We start from the raw sequence: 12,351 nt of genomic DNA, 5'->3' as shown, positions 1-12,351 counted from the left end.
CCTGTAATCCCAGCACTCTGGGAGGCTGAGGCAGGCAGATTGCTTGAGCCCAGGACGTTGAGACCAGCCTAAGCAACACAGTGAGACTCTGTCTCTATAAAAATAATTTTTAAAGTAACCAAGCATGGTGGCACACCACACCTGGTAGCTGTAGTCCCAGATACTCAGGAAGCTGAGGCTGGAGAATCAACTGGGCCCAGGAGATTGAGGCTGCAGTGAGCTGTGATCAAGCCACTGCACTCTAGCCTGGGCAACAGAACAAGACCTTGTCTCGGGAAAAAAAAAAAAAAAAAAAGAAGAAGAAGAAGAAGAAAGGAAGGAAGGGAAGGAGGGAGGGAGGGAAGGAAGGAAGGGAAGGAGGGAGGGGAAAAATGAAAAGAAAAAGAAAGCCAGGAGCAGTGGCTCATGCCCATTATTCCAGCCCTTTGGGAGGCTGAGGCAGGCAGATTACTTGAGGTCAGGAGTTTGAGACGACCAGCTTGGCCAACATGGTGAAAGCCTATCTCTACTAAAAAAAATATATATATACATATATATATATATATATGTATATATATATATGTATGTATATATATATACATATATACAAAAATTAGCCAGGCATGGTGGCATTTGCCTGTAGTCCCAGCTACTTGGAAGGCTGAGGTAGGATAATCGCCTGAACCCGAGAGGTTGCAGTGAGCCAAGACTGCTCCATTGCACTGCAGCCTGGGCAACGGAGCAAGACTTTGTCTGAAGAAAAGAAAAGAAAGGAAGGAAGGAAGGAGGGAGAAAAGAAAGAAAGAAGAAAGAAAGAAGAAAGAGCAAGAAAGAAGGAAGGAAGGAGAAAACAAAAAAGAAAGGAAGGAAGGAAAGAAAGGAGAGAGAAAGAAAGAAGAAAGGAAAGAAAGAAAAAGAAAGAAAAGAAAGAAAAAGAAAAGAAAGGAAGGAAGGAAACAAGGTGCTAAGTAGGGAGCGGAATGAAGGAGAACTGGAGGCACACAGTCGTTCTCTAAGCAACACTGTTTTCGTGCTAAGGAAAAGCACAACATAGATTGTTTGGCTTTATTTTAGCTTCTCTCCTACATCAACAATATTATTTTGTGTAATAAGGAAGGAAGGGGCCTTAACCATTTCTCAGACTTTAACAGACAGATAGGCCCAAAAACAACAAACATCTCTCCCGGCCATTCCCTCTCCCCCACGCCCACGTCTCCTTTGCCCTCGCACGTCGTTCGCAGGGCAGTGGTGCCCTCTTCCCACTCCATCCACGGCCTGCACGTATCTGTTCTCTTTCACCTTTGGGCTTGAGCTTGCGAGAAGCCCATCTCAGCAACCTGAAGTTCAGGGAGAAAGGAATTTTGGCCAGAGTCATACCTTTGTAAAATGTCTACAAGACATCAGCTATTTTCCATTTATCAGTGGGCAACAAAATGCTCCACTGAACGGCAGAGGCGGTACAAGCCCTAAACCAAGGCAAATCGCCAAACTCACCGTTAGTTCTGCCTCTAGTAGAATGACTAGGGGTCAGCCCAGAAGACTCAACGGCCTGAAGAAAGCGAGGAAGACACTTAAGCAGAAGGATCCGCGAGTGCAAAGTTGGTATGTTTGAGGAACAGGAAGGAGAACAGAGGCAGAGTGGAAAGGATGAGAGAACAAGGGCTAAGATCATGGACAACCGAGGTAAGGACGTCAGACCACGCAAGGAGTTGAAGGACGTGGTAGGACCTTTGGATGAACAGACACACATACTCCCCTCCTTTGTAGAAAAACAGTCTACCAGGGAAAAGAGATGTCTAGAAAAGAGTCATCCCAGACGTAATAGACTCTGTGAAATGAAAATGCCAAGAGTGGAAGATCATATAATGAAAGGGCTTAGAGAAGGCTTCCCTGGTTCTTCCAAGAGTATTGATCTGGCAACAGAAGACCTGGGACCAGGGGTAGAGCATTCCTGGGAGAGCAAATGGAATAGGCAAAGACCCAGAGTTGGGAAATAGTGGGGTACACTTGGGGCAAACAGCCCAGGGGAGCTGAGCACTGAGTATAAGGTGTCCAGTGTCCTCTTGAAGTCAGACTGGAGAGCAAGGGGACAGGGGACCCGGGGAACCCTTGCAAATTACGGCACAGATTTGGGTCCACACCGTAAGAGCAAGAGGAAGCCCCTTTAGGCAGTAGAATGACATAATTATACCGGGGTTCTAAGAAGACCGTATCTGCAGAAATGTGGTATGGCTGAAATGCAGAGTGAGGAAGAGAAGTGGCAAGAGGTAACACTGAAGAAATTAGCTGGGGCCAGGTTATACAGGGAAAGACCTACAAACAGTCTTCTCTCCTAAATTTTTTTAAAAAGAAAATGAAAAGGCTGGGCGCGGTGGCTCATGCCTGTAATCCCAGCGCTTTGGGAGGCAGAGGAGAGGTCAGGAGATTATGAGGTCAGGAGATTACAAGGTCAGGAGATCGAGACCATCCTGGCCAACATGGTGAAACCCGGGCTCTACTAAAATACAAAAAAAAAAAATAGCCAGGCGTGGTGGCAGGTGCCTGTAGTCTCAGTTTCTCAGGAGGCTGAGGCAGGAGAATCACTGCAACCTGCGAGGCAGAGGCTGCAGTGAGCCAAGATCACATCACTGCACTCCAGCCTGGGCCCCAAAGCGAGACTACATCAGAAAGAAAAAAGAAAAGAGAGAAAAAAAAATAGGCAATCCAACATGAACTAAAGAAAATATCATCTCTCTTGGGAAGTGTCATTTCCTTTTCCATTAACTTTATTCTCTCGGCCAACGAGCTGAAAGTTACTATTCCATCTTATTCATAGCTGTGTACAGTAACTGCCAACATAGGGGTCCCATACACTAGTGCTTCTCACACTTACTTGAGTGTGCATAAGAATCCCCTGGTGACCCTATGAAGTTGCAGATTTCTTTTTTTTTTTTTTTTTTTTTTTTTTTTTTGAGACAGAGTCTTACTCTGTTGCCCAGGCTGGAGTGCAGTGGTGTAATCTCAGCTCACTGCAGCTTCTGCCTCCTGTGTTCAAGTGATTCTCCTGTCTCAGCCTCCCAAGTAGCTGGGATTACAGGCATGCATCACCACACCCAGCTAAGTTTTGTATTTTTAGTAGAGATGGGGTTTCACCATATTTCCCAGGCTGGTCTTGAACTCCTGACCTCAAGTGATCTGCCAGCCTTGGCCTCATAAAGTGCTGGGATTACAGGCAGGAGCCACAGCACCTGGTTGAGTTGCAGATTCTTAAGCAGTACACTGGTCTGGGACAGGGTCGGAGATTCTGCATTTCTAACATGCTCCCAGGTAATACCTATGATGCTGGTCCATGAGCCACATTTAGAATAGCAAGGCCATATACAGTTCTAGAGTTAAAGACAAGTCTTCAGGGCTTTCTGGACATAAACATAATAGCAGAGTTAAAAATACAAAATAAGCAAACAGAACCAGTCTCTTTTTACTTCGCTCTTTTTTGTCAGAGAACTTGGATGCCGCATTCCTTCCAGGAAGTGACTTTAGGAGACGTTCAGTATGTAACTTAATTGGAAGCAATTCAATTCCAACAGTACTCCTCTCCTGGGCATAAGGTGAGACGCCTGAGACGCCTTCTGACTATGACCCTACACCACAGTGACACCTGCTGGTGAATTGATGGATTACATTTTGAGCCCATTTCTTCAAGGAGGCTTTGAAAATAATTGACTCATGGGAGCAAACTTTTTCACACTTAAAACTGCCTGAAGTGAATCTCTGGCTGTAAAAGAAATCTTTAAAAATAAGATATCTTAACCCTTGATAAGAATTAAGATCTGAGCAATGGTATGCTGATATATATTTAGCAACCAGCTATTGTGTGTGTGTGTGTGTGTGTGTGTGTGTCTTATACATTTTCCTGATATATAAAAGATTACAGCACAATTAATGAAATGTACAATATATTCTATTGTAAATCCTATATAGAAATTGATTCACAGAATGGCTATGCTTATTTTTACCAAACTTGTGTTGATTGTTAACCTGTAATTGCAATTCAACCACGTCTGACAAACAGACTATAAATAAATGCCTAATCAGCATGCAATCTGGCAATGAAGCCACTCAAATCATTGATGATATGAATATAATTCTGACATGAATGTTGGTTGATATTTTTATTTACATTAATGAATAAGGCAACAGTGAAACAAAAATATATGTTAGAACTTCACTTATTCATCAATGATACAAACATAACTTCTCTTTAGAATTGGATAATGCAATCGACTTTTGAATAATGCCAGGGTTAGGGGTGCCAAACCCAGGCACAGTTGAAAATCTGCCTGTAACTTCTGACTCCCCAGAAACTTAACTACTAGTAGCCTACTGCTGACTGGAAGCCTTACTGATAACATAAACAGACAATTAACACATATTTCGTATGTTACATGTATTATATCCTGTACTCTTATAGTAAAGACAGCTAGAAAAAGAAAATTAAGAAAATCATCAAAAAGAGAAAATATGTTTACTATTTATTAAGTGGAAGCGAATCGTTGTAAAGGTCTTCATCCTCATGATCTTCATGCTAAATAAGCTGAAGAGGAGGAGGAAAAAGAGGGGTTGGTCTTGGTTTATCAGGGTAGTATAGGCAGAAAAGGTAGAAGTGACAGAAAAGGTAGAAGTGATAGAAGAGGTGGAAAAGGAGGTAGGAGAGGCAGGCACACCGGTGTAACATTTTTTTAAATCCACGTATATGTGGACCCGTGCAGCTCAAATGCATGTTGTCCAAAAGTCAACCGTAGTGTTCAATACTGGAAGACTATTGCTTCAGTTTCTGTGTTGTTCATAATGTAGTCACAGACTGACACAATTTTAAGTTTAAACCACATTATTAACATTCCTCCATCATTTTTTAAAGTCTAGACAGTCAACAAAATGATAAGTCCAGCCCTGGTTTGGTGTATTTGTTAACTTCCTTGTTACAAATACTGCCACCATGACTTGTTTCAAGCTGCCAATGTGAAATCACTGGCGGTGGAGTTGGGCAGGTGGGCCCGACTCCAAGGCATTTCCACCATATACATACAGTAGAGAGAAATCATCTCCAGAGTATAGGTACTGGGAAATCATAACACATCACTGGGAAGTGGTAAATTTTGAGTGTTTGTAACCTTTGTTTTTAGTATGATTTATTTAAATTTATATAATTTAATTTTTAATAGTGGCTGTTTTTAACAACCAGCTCAGATATTTTTTAAAAGTTTAACAACTGAGTCTCATGAGCCAGTAGGAGACAGTCCCAGAAAACCACTGGGTCTGCTGGATGGCAGCGAGGTTTGAGGATAACATAAAAACGTTATTCAGAGCGGGAGGACTTGCTGGGGATTTCATCCTAAAAAAGGCTTATCCCAGCTCTTCACCAGGTCAGCAAATGAAGTCACGGAATTGCAGTGGAATACACAGGCACGGTTCCTGATATGGAGATCTCTTCCTGATAGTGAGAAAAGAACTGAAGTTATCCTGCCCAAGAGTAGACATTAGCAGGAACCTTGAAGGGCCAAGGTAATAACAAGGTTGCAAATAGGAGAGAGACAGGTAGGGAAGAGAGACCCCTGGCCTGTCTCTCTTCTGAACCTCCCGTGCCGCTGATCAGGCTCCTGTTTCACAACAGCATAAACAGAATATTAGGGGCAAACAAAAGGTTAGCAAATATGTTCTTGCCCCCAGTGCACATTCACCGGGAGTGAAGAGAGAAAATGAAAAAGGAAGACACTCACTCCTGAACTCTAACCTTTGGCTCCTCTAAAGAAGGACAGGATGATGAAGCCTCTGCCTTTGGTTTGATGTGAGTGCTGAGTCTTAACTCTACTTACTCTCCACCTAAAGGGAAAAGTGGCTACGTTTATTTCATTAGGATCTTGCTGTTTTAAAACCAGAAAAATCTATAGCTCAATAGACCAGGAAAAGATTTCAGAAACCATCTAATCTAGTCCTCGCATTTCACAAATAACTGTAAACACCAACACTTCTGCACTCAGGAAGATGGAAAAGTACTTCTCCATAGTCCTTCTGAAAAGTACAACTCTTTATCCTTCATATTATAAATTTAATAGACTGAGAAATTCAGTATTCAAGGAATGACAAAGTGGCAATTCCCTGTGTTTTCTTTTTGCCTAATACATATCAGACTTGTTGCTGAGGAGACAGGCAACTAGGAAAGGTCAAAGAACCAGGAAATGGACAGCCCAGCAAGAAAGAAAACTGGTAAATAATAAACCCTCAACTCTCATCAACAACCACAGAAACGAAGGCAGGAAATGAAAGAGGGAACATTGCTACCAATTTTACCGAAATCAAAAGGGGTGTAAAAGAGTATTATGAACAATTGTATGCCAACAAATTGGCAACCTAGATGAAATGGATGAATTCCTAGAAATATATAACCTATCAACATTGAATCATGAAGAAAGAGGAAATCTGAATAGGCATACATATTAGTTTACTAGGGCTGTCATAACAAAATACCACAGACTATGCTGCTTACACCATGGAAATTTATGTTTCCACAGTTTTGGAGGCTGGAAGTCCAAGATCAAGGTGTCTGAAGGTTTGATTTCTTCCAACGCCTATGGCCACATGCAGATGGCCCCGTTCTCACTTTGTTCTCACTCGGCCTTTCCTTCGTGTCTTTTTTGCTGAGGAAGGAACACTTCACTCATTCTATGAGGCCAGCCTTACCCTGATACCAAAAGGACACACATATCTGGTGTCTCTGTCCATGTCTTAATCTCTTCTTATAAAGACACATACTGGTTTATGGCCACCCCTAAAATCCCGTTTTAATTAACTACTGCTGTAGAATTCCTAACTGCAAATATAGTCACATACTGAGGTACTAGAGGTTAGGTCTTCAATACAGGAATGGCGGCGGGTAGAAGCGGGGGTTGGGGGGGAGGTGAGCACAATTCAGACCATAACAACCCATAACTAGTAAGGGTAGTGAATCGGAAATCAGAAGTCTCCCAACAATCTTCCAGAATTCACATCATTAGTGAATTCTACCCAATATATGTATTTTTAATTAACACCAACACTCCTCAAACTCTTCTAAAGTGGTAAAGAGGGAGGAGCCCTTACAAACTCATTCTGTGAGGCCAGACATACCTTAACACTAAAGCCAAACAAAAACATTATAGATAAGAACACTTGCCACTGGCTGGTAACAAAACCCTGCCTCCCACAGTGTCAGTGGAGACCACATGCAAAGTGTAAACTTTCCCCTCTAAAGGCAAAAATGAAACACCCCTTTCTTTTCACTGGAGAGGTTTTAGAAGAGGTCTAATGAAGAGTCATGATGTTCACCATTGACCAGCAGCAATGAAATCACTCCCATGGCAGTATCAGTGGAGACCACAAGGGAAGCTGACCTCCCACCACTGCCCATCAGTAGTGAAGAGTTTCCTCCTTTGATATTATCAGAAGCCAAGTGAGGTATCACTATTTCGCATCCAACTGGCAGAAATGATGCAGCACAGAACTCCCCTTCTCTTCCTGGAGGAGTAGCAGGAAAAGCAGCTTAAATAAGATCCATATTGTATTTTTGTTTCAACAGTACAAATATTAAAACTGGAATAATACAGAGAAGATTACTATGGCCACTGCATGAGGATGACATGCAAATTCATGAAGCATTCCATAAAAAAAAAAAATCAAGATCTCAAAACATATGATTTCAATGTCCCAGTTTCAATAAAAAATTATTCATACCAAGAAGCAAAAAGATCTCAAAGTAAATGAAAAAAGACAATCAATAGATGCAACTACCACTGACAGAGATGTTGAAATTTACCGGGAAAAAATTTTAAAGGAGACATAATTTTTTAAATGCTCTAATGGGCAATATAAACATGCTTGAAATAAGTGAAAAAATAGTAAATTTCAACAAAGAGATACAAAGTTTCAAGAAAGAAATAGAAGACATAAAGGAGAATCAAATGGAAATTATAGAACTAAAACATACAACAGTCAGTATTAAAAAGCTCAGTGAAGAGGCTGACTGTAAGAATGGACAGGAAAGAGGAAAGAATCAGTTATCTGGAAGGTAAAACATTAGACATTGCCTAAATAACAATAGAGAAAATAGATTGAAAAAAACGCACAGAGCTTCAAGAACCTGCGAGACTGTAACAGAAGATCTACGATTTGTGTATTTGGAACCCTGGCAGGAAAGGAGAAAGAAAGTGGGGCTAAAGAAGTACTCAAAGAAATAATGAGTGAAAACTTTCCAAAATTGACAAAAGACAAATCTATAGATTCAAGATGGCCAAACACCAAACAAGATAAACCCAAAGAAATCTGCATCAAGACACATGACATCATGATCAAACTTCTTAAAACTAAAGACAAATATGAAGTCTTAAAAACACCATAGGAAAATGACACCTTACCTATTGAATAAAAACAGTTCAAATTACAGTTGATTTCTCATCAAAAACCATAGTGACTAATAAGAAATGGCATGATATTTCAAATGCTGAATGGGAAGAACTAACAACCCAGAATCCTATATCCCACAAAAATTCTCTTCAGGGATGAAGGAGAAATCAAGCCATGTTCAGATGAATACAAATTAAAATAATCTGTTTCCAGAAGAATGGTTTTTAAAAGGGTTCTTAAAAGGAAGAAAACTATAAAGAATAAGCTAAGGAAAAAAATAAACAAAAAACCCTGAGTCTTCTAATTTATGTTTATTCATTGAAACCCATAACACTGTCTGATATGGTCCCAAATATATGTTGAGGAAATATTTGAAATGATTCTATTATAAGTGGAGAAGGGTAAAGGAATGTAAAAGGAGATATGATTTCTATATCTCACTCAAGCTAGTAAAATGACAACATCAGCCACTTGTAAAGTTTATGTATATGTAATATAATACCTAGAGAAAAACACTTAGAAACAAATAATACACACACGCACATATATATACATACATATATATGTAAATGACAAATCTTTGGTGATAATAGCATGTTAATGTAGATTCTTCAGTAAAGAAATGTACCTCTGTGGTGTAGATAGTGCAGGAAGTCATAAGGTATGGGGCTGAGGGATACACTGGAGCTCTCTGTACATTCTGCTCAATTCTTCAGTGACTCCAAAACTGCTCTAAAAATAAAGTCTAGTTACATACATATATATGTATATATGTGAATTATTAAATTATCAAATTATACATATAAAATTGCATCAAATATAAATGGTCTAAATACACTCCCCCAAAAAAAACCAGCATGTAGGTTTTAAAATACAACCCAACTACATGCTGCCCATAAGAAACAATAATGATATAAGTAAATAAGATTGGAAAAAAAAAGTTGTATCATGGAAACATTAATCAAAGAAAAGCAAGATTGGTTATATTGCTATGAGATAAAGTAGACTTCAGAGCCAAAAATATGACCATAGACAGACAGAGACATTATAGAAAGACCAAAAAAAAAAAAAAAGTAGTCCACCAAAAAGACATAGTAATCCTAAGTAAGTGTGCACCAAACAACAGAGCTACAAAACATGTGAAGCAAAAAGCAAAAACACATAGAACTGAAAGGAGAAATAGGCAAATATACAATTACGTTAAAGTCTTCACTCTCCTCTCAACAGTTGACAGAACAACTAGAGTTTCAAAAAGACTACAGAAGAACACAATATCCCATTAATCAACAGAATCTATCCAATATTTTTAGGGAATTTCTTCAACAGCAAAAGGATACATATTATTTTCAAGCACTCATAAAATATATACCAAGATAGACCATATGTCTAGGATCATAAAACAAACCTAAAAATTTTGAAGTATTAGAATCATACAAAGTGAGTTCAGTGACCACAATGGAATCAAACTGAAAGTCAGTAACAGAACACTAAGAGGAAAATATTCGGCCGAGCACAGTGGCTCATGCCAATAATCCCAGCACTTTGAGAGGCCAAGGTGGGCAGATCAGGTCAGGAGTTTGAAACCAACCTGGCCAACATGGTGAAACTCCGTCTCTACAAAAATTCAAAAATTAGCTGAGCATGGTGGTGCACGCCTGTAATCCCAGCTACTTGGGAGGCTGAGGCAGGAGAATTGCTTGAACTCAGGAGGCAGAGTTTGCAGCAAGTCAAGATTGCGCCACTGCACTCCAGCCTGGACAACAGAGCAAGACTCCATCTCAAAAAAAAAAAAAAAAAAGAAAGAAAGAAAGAAAGAAAATATCCAGATACTTGGGAACTGAATAGCACACTTACAAATAATCTTTCAGTAAAGAGGAAAGCTCAAAAGAAATTGAAAATATATTGAATTGACAAAAACACAACTAAAGCAATACTGAGAGAGGGATTTATAGCACTAAACATATACATTAAAGGTGGGGAAAAGCCTCAGATAAATAATCCAAACTCTTACCTCAAGAAGCTAGGGTGAAAAAAAAGAAGACAGAAGCAAGGAAATAACAAAAATATGAGTCAAGATCAATGACATTGAAAACAGAAAAACAATAAAGAAAATTAGACCAGGCATGGTGGCTAATGCCTGTAATCCCAACACTTGGGGAGCCAAGGGAGGAAGATTGCTTGAGCCCAGGAGTTCAGGACCAGCCTGGGCAACATAGCAACTACAAAAAAAATCAGAAAAGGTTGGGCATAGTGGCTCATGCCTGTAATCCCAGCACCTTGGGGACCAAGGTGGGTAGATCACCTGAGGTCAGGAATTTGAGACCAGCCTGGCCAACATGGTGAAACCCCAGCACTACTAAATACACAAAATTACCTGGGCATGGTGGTGTGTGCCTGTAATTCCAGCTACTCAGGAGAATTGCTTCAACCCAGGAGGTGGAAGCTGCAGTGAGCTGAGATCACACCACTGCACTCCAGCCTGGGCAACAATAAGAGACTTTGTCTTAAAAAAAAAAAAAAAAAAGCTCAGGAGATTGAGGCTGCAGTGAGCTGTGTTTGTACCACTGCACTCCAGCCTGTCAGAGCAAGACCCTGTCTCAAAAAAGAAAAGAAAGAAAGAAAAGAAAAAACTGACAAATCTGTAGCAAGACTGACCAAAAGAAAAAAATATTGCAACAAAGGACTCGTGCTAGAATACGTAAAGAACTCGCAAAACTTAAAAGTAAAAAAACAAAACAATCCAATTAGAATATGAGCTAAAGACATTTCACAGAAGATAGACAGCATAAAAGCCTGTGAAAAGATGTTCAATCTTCTTAACCATTAGGAAAATGCAAATTAAAATCACAATTAGATAATCACTATGTATGTCTCAGGGTGGCCAAAACTAAAACTAGTGACAACACTAAATGCTGGGAAGAAGCAGAAAAACTAGATCACTCAAACATTGTTAACAGGAATGTTACAGCCACACTAAAAACAATTCGCCAATGTCTTTAAAAACTAAATGTGCAATTACCATATGACTTAGCAAGTTCACCCCTAGTCATTTATCCTAAAGAAAACAGGCCAGGTATGGTGGCTCACACCTGTAATGCCAGTACTTTGGGAAGCCAAGGTGGATGGATCACCTGAGATCGGGAGTTCGAGAGCAGCCTGGCCAATACGGTGAAACTCCGTCTCTATCAAAAATAGGAAACATTAGCCTGGTGTGGTGTCACATTCCTGTAATCCCAGCTACTCGGGAGGTTGAGGCAGGAGAATCTCTTGAACCTGGAAGGCAGAAGTTCCATGCAGAAGGGCCGGGCGCGGTGGCTCAAGCCTGTAATCCCAGCACTTTGGGAGGCCGAGGCGGGTGGATCATGAGGTTGAGAGATCGAGACCATCCTGGTCAACATGGTGAAACCCCATCTCTACTAAAAATACAAAAAATTAGCTGGGCATGGTGGCTCGTGCCTGTAATCCCAGTTACTCAGGAGGCTGAGGCAGGAGAACTGCCTGAACCCAGGAGGCGGAGGTTGCGGTGAGCCAAGATCGCACCATTGCACTCCAGCCTGGGTAACAAGAGCGAAACTCCGTCTCAAAAAAAAAAAAAAAAAAAAAAAAGAAGTTCCATGCAGTAAGCCAAGATGGCACCACTGCACTCCAGCCTGGGCAACAGAGCAAGACTCGGACTAAAAAAAAAAAAAAAAAAAAAAAAAAAAACTTATTTTCACACAAAAATGTATATCAAGTTTAATTTTCAAATATGTCATTTACTTCTCAAGGGTTACACAGATGTGTCCAGACAGACAGAACCAGAACTCTGTCCTGCCCTCTATCTGTCACTACATATCTATCCATCATATCTGGAATGTTGTTAAAATTTTGTCTTCATCTGATGGATAATTGTTGCTCCAAGTTCTGTGCTGAAAAGGTTTCTAAGGCCTTGGGATTCTAAGATTAGCAGGAACAACT

The 12,351-nt window shown here is 40.3% G+C and overlaps 1 protein-coding gene and 1 non-coding gene across 7 annotated transcripts in view; one reads left to right on the top strand and one right to left on the bottom strand.

Moving 5' to 3' along the window:
- Nucleotides 1–12,351, bottom strand: part of POFUT3 (protein O-fucosyltransferase 3) — a 288,699-nt gene that overhangs the window by 141,565 nt on the left and 134,783 nt on the right. The gene's annotated exons all lie outside the window — the stretch shown is intronic.
- Nucleotides 7,553–7,661, top strand: LOC120361562 (U6 spliceosomal RNA). The gene has a single exon (XR_005577739.1). It is a non-coding gene; the product is annotated as a U6 spliceosomal RNA (small nuclear RNA).

This window comes from Saimiri boliviensis, chromosome 13 (genome assembly GCF_048565385.1).
Source record: "Saimiri boliviensis isolate mSaiBol1 chromosome 13, mSaiBol1.pri, whole genome shotgun sequence".
NCBI classification, from domain to species: domain Eukaryota; kingdom Metazoa; phylum Chordata; class Mammalia; order Primates; family Cebidae; genus Saimiri; species Saimiri boliviensis.
This window is presented reverse-complemented; position numbering and strand designations above follow the sequence as displayed.